The sequence below is a fragment of the Convolutriloba macropyga genome, chromosome 8 (genome assembly GCF_964194025.1).
Source record: "Convolutriloba macropyga chromosome 8, txConMacr16.3, whole genome shotgun sequence".
In the NCBI taxonomy this organism is placed as follows: domain Eukaryota; kingdom Metazoa; phylum Xenacoelomorpha; order Acoela; family Convolutidae; genus Convolutriloba; species Convolutriloba macropyga.
In genome coordinates, this window is record NC_134475.1 from 51,540,176 (window position 1) to 51,545,445 (window position 5,270).

The 5,270-nt window shown below is 34.4% G+C and overlaps 1 protein-coding gene across 3 annotated transcripts in view; it reads left to right on the forward strand.

Moving 5' to 3' along the window:
- LOC142344811 (uncharacterized) overlaps nucleotides 1-5,270 on the forward strand; it is a 340,173-nt gene that overhangs the window by 210,153 nt on the left and 124,750 nt on the right. The gene's annotated exons all lie outside the window — the stretch shown is intronic.

The following is a 5,270-nucleotide window of genomic DNA, read 5'->3' on the forward strand; positions in this document are numbered from 1 at the left end:
GCGTTTTTACGTGGTAGAAGGTGCTTTTAAAGTTAGATATTGAGTTTTGTTTTCTGTTTTTTCTGATTTCGTTTGTTTTTTTTTCTCGAAGTCTTTTTAATGGCAGATCTCGTGAGCGCTCTAATGAGGCATAGCCTTATGTAAATCAATTAGTAGTTTGGGTATGTAAAGATTTTTTGACGCAAACAATTTTTTTGACTGCAATTTTTTCTTACTCAAAAAATTTTCAAGCTTAATGTTTTGTAAGCAAATAGATAAGGCGCGTCCGTTTCTGCTATGGGATTATAATTGAGGGACTAAACTACTAAAAAACCAAGTTTTTTGATAAAATGTAATATAGACATAAAATAAAAGTTTTTACTGCTTCATTTGAATTAATTATAGTACTCTTAAAACTTTAAGTGCAATAATTTGCCATTCCGCTATTCGAAGAAATCTAACTATCTATTGCGCTACAATTTCGGCATATATTTACAATTTAAAAAAAACAAGCGGGAGGAAGTATCTGAGAGTTCTTACAATATACTGAAACTGTATAAAATATGTTTTATATTATGGTTGTTTCACACTTAAATAGGTAGATGACACAGAAAAAAATTTTGGGCTGGTTAAAACTAAATCTTCGAAGATATGCAATAGCAAGGTGAATTAACGATATGCAATAGCAAGGTAAAATCTGTCGGAGATCCGAGACTCCGTTAATTAATAAAACTTGTTTGGACAACCATCACGCTTCATTAACAAATAGGAGCGTGTGCGTGCTTCGAATTGCTCTAACATCTATTGGCCACAATTGAAGAGCAAAAAATGAAATACATTTTCTACGTTTTTTCGACTAATTTTAGATCTGCTACATTTTTGTCTTCAATTCGTGACGCATATAATAATATCCACACGTTCCCTTATCGTTCTTCTTTCTGGGACGTACCACTCCAGGTGTGGATTTCTCGTGGATCTTTTCCCATTTCAGTTATCAAATTCAACCTAAGAGCTCAAGCAATTTCAGATTATTTTGCTCAGCCTTGAGCGAAGAATGATATAAAAACCTTCAATCCATGTACTCATTGTTTCATTGTTACTTGACAGACGCCTTGAATCTTAGTTACTGTTTGCCAGTTTTTAAAAACTCCAAACATAAAAATCATCATGCATCAAATCTTTATTAGTACAGGAAGGAAATTTTGTTCAAAATGCGATATTTGCCATCGAGTTAAATGTACGACGAAAAAGCGTGCTCTAAATCAATTTGAGAATATTCGAATTTCACTCAGCATTTGTCAAAAGTGACAAAAACAGACTTCAGCATTGAGAAGTTGATGTGCCTGCAGTTTTGGCTACGAAGTGGCTTCATTGAAACAAGCATAATAAAAGGATTTACAAGTTTAAAGCGTTTGCTTCAATCGTTTGCAGTTTTCAATTTCACAGCCACGGAGCAATCAAAAATGCATCCCGACCTGTTCAAATCCTGTCAGGCAGAAAACCTGGCCAGCAGAGACCAGCCACCAAACTTTGTCGAACAAACGTTTTGTAGTATTCATTTAGAGTGGTTAGAATAGAAAATTGCTTTTGATTTTTTGATCCAGATGAAGATATTGTATCGTTGTTCAGTGTATCGCAAAAAAAAACTTGCGAAGCGGTGACCTATTCAGTACAACGAAAAACTGAAAACTGATGTCGAGTGAGAAACCGAGAGAATAGTGCATCATCCAAAACGAATCACAAAAAATAGAAAAATGAATCCTACCCCCAAAGGGATATTAGAAACTCATTCAATTCAGTCAAGCGCAGGAAATCCTCAGCTAGAAAAAATATTTGATTCATAGTCTAGTGGAGGAACTCTTAGGAAAGGAGGTCTATCCCTTGTGTCCACTTTTGCTCACCCTGGCCATATGACGTCTCATTACCAATTTAGAAAACAAGATACCTGACCTTTCTTTAACAATGGTGGTATCCTGATGATCTCCTTAAAGCAGGAACTGAAGCAGTTGTGCTGAGCGTTAGAATTTTTAACAATTTCAGAAGCAACATACTGTTAGCAATTGAATAAAGAAACCGCTAAACAATTTTCAATAAAAAGCAATAAAAAAAATTGAAAGGATGATTAAATGGAATATCCTAAAATTATTTATCTAAGTATTAAAAGCTTGAAGGGCACGATGTCCTCTGATGCTTTTGTTTCTTCTTGTATATTGGAAATTGGTTTAAAAAGTATGAAATAATTGTAGCGTATATCCACTATCTCAAGTGCACTTTTGATATCATGGGTTGTTAGCTTGGTTACCCCATAATCGTCTACTACCTGCAATTCTGTTTCCCTTCAAATGAATGAAAAAAAACGATCACACATTTAGTTTTTCAATAGTATTTCAAAAGTTGAAATACGAGATTTTTCAACAAACCCAGCTAGACTTTCATTTAGGATGACAAGGTTGAAATACGAAGATCAGATGATCAAGTGCAGTCCCCAAAATTTAATTCCCTTTTTCAAACCACTGATCCTGTTAAAAAAATGAGGGCTTAACACTGCTTACGACAGTTGAAAAATTAGGCTAAATTGCGGGAACGGGGTCACCTTTTGGAAAATTCTAGCACTGTGACTGACAAATGAGCTCTTTGTCTTTCGGATAAATAACTAAAGGTGTCTCTGATTCTATCTTATACAACTAATGGGTGTATCAGGGTGAAACTTTTTTCTTTTGCTGATTCTTGTCTCTAAAGATGACCGTGTCACCATGCCGAGTTATTTGGTCACCTGTTTCGATTGTATAAAAATCAAATTTACATCAGTTTCTTTTGAGCCATTTTGCCACGCATCTATTAGCACACGAGCTTTATTAATCGACAGTTTGTAAAACCCTCAAACAAATCCTCCTTCTGGTTGACAGCAGTCGTTTGCAGCCCGATGGGGTATCTCTTTTTTTCAGTAGGCTAGCTCTATCCTTCTCTGTTATAGCAATAGTCGAGTCCGCAATCATGCTGATTGCGAGAAATGCGAGATTATATGGACATTGGAAACACGTGCAAACATCTGGAATTTCATCTCACTAAAAAGGGGAAGTTTTTTGTAAAATGTTTCAGTCGATGAGCGGTGACAGTCAAACGTGATTAGTTATTTGATGTCTCACACAAAAATAGGGGAGCTCAAAAATTTTTTGTCTGATCCTCTGGGCCGTAAATTGGTGATGGGAACGATTGGGGAGCCAGAAACGGAGAAATAGCTAAAGTTAGTTTTCATTGACGGTAGTGAGAGTGATTTTATTGTTGAATCGAACTGAAGTGATAGTAATAACAATGGCGGGTTGTGAGCCAAGGTCTAATTCATTTTTTCTTCCCCATTTAAAAAGTATAGAAATTTTTCATTTTTTGGCACTACTCACCCTTCTGAAGTTTTCATTTTTCACTGCAACTACTGTCTATATACTCTTTCCTTATCTGCAGGCTCCAATCAGTAATTTAAGACATTACTGCTTCCATCATTATCTGGTTCCAATTTGACTTTAACTTGCATAACTATAACTATCTTAATTTCAAAGAATCTTGCTGAGAAATCTTCCGCAATCAGTTGAGGTAAACAAGAGATCAAAGATCATGGAAAGTTTTAGAAGAAAAAAAAAACTTTTTTAAAATATTGTCCAGAAACAATTGAATCTGAAAAAAAATTCATAGTGAACATTCTATTTTAATGCGATAACATAATTTCTTAGCTTTCATTACTTGAAGGGATAATGGAGTTGTAAATGGTAGATTATCAAATGCTAAAGAAACTCAAGGAAAAAAAGTTATCAACTGCTAGTTAATATAGTCAAGTCGACGATTTTGATTGTACAATTTTGGAATAGAAAAAGGCGTTTCTTTGTGCGCTATTGAGATGAGAACATCTGCAATCATTTCATTTTCCTACCACTGACACAATAAACAACTAATCTATTCAAAAACTTCACAAACATCTGTTGAACAGTTTCAATTGCTAAACTTATTATTAAGCTTTTCAAGTTTGTCGGCGTTTAAATTATAAAGCACTTCAATTTCCAAAAAGGGTAATATTCTTAAACGGGTATATGACAATAAAACGCCAAAAAGGCCAAAAACCGTCAAAAAATGCCAGAAAACTCAAGAAAGGGACAAAAACGCCAAGGGAAAGCCAAAATTTTCAAAGGAGGCCAAAAGCGCTTAAGCTGTCAAAAAGAGAACGCGCTCAAAATTTAATTATCTGAAAAGGTCGGGAAAACCTCAGAAAAGCCGGTATAATAGGAGCATGCCAAAATAGCCCACACATTACCTAATTCGGTTATAAAAAACTCTTCAGAAAAGATTAGAAGAAATAGATTTGTTAAAAAAAATAATAGACCTAAAAAAATTCAACAAATTCAACTATTTAAGCATTATTGAAGAATCAGTACAGTTACTCTAGACAACTTGCATATGCTCTTGTTTTGAATTGAATGAACTGGATTGAAAGCTACAATCTCAAAGACTCTTTTTATCACTTCTTGGAAAATAATTTTTTATTGTACTTTTTAGCACGTTTGGATGAGATCATGGGGTACACACGCAGCTATCTCTCAAATTTGTACACACATTACGTGGCCAATATGCAAAAAGCAAATGTCGAATTATTTGTTGTTTTGTGGAAACGAGTGGCAAAACTTCGTGACCTTTTTTCCTATTCACGTAACCATTTTACACATGTACATTAGTTGTTCAAAACGTTGAAACAAGTTATTCATATCTAATAAAAACGCTTACATTTTGTAACGTGCATTCAATTATAAACGAAAGCCAATTCCAAATTATGAGGAGGTAATTAAACCAGAATTTTATGACCCGAATTTTACAAATAATTAGTTGCGACTTCAAAAGTCTTAATCGTTTGTGTGAACAGTGACAAGAGTTATTGCAAAACCTCTGCTAATTGTGTCTTAATCCAAAATAAGTTTCCAGAGGGATTTCTGAGATTAATCACAAAATAGTCGTTCTTTCGTTTCGGTAGAATTGACAGTATCTTCCTTGTTAGAAACTGCAGTCGTATAAAAATGTGAGGCGGGGAAGTGAGTTACACTCTGGTAAGAAATTTAGTGACCGAATATTGTCACAATTTTTAACGATAGCCTCAAAAACACTCATCTGGAAACAGGTTTCCGATATATCCAAACCTAGAGAAAATTTTAAATAACTTACTTGTCGGAACTAGCTTCCACAAACGCTTGCAACACTTATCTTAAGACACAGTCGTGGAAAATAGTAAAAAAAAAAATAAAATAAACTTCCTC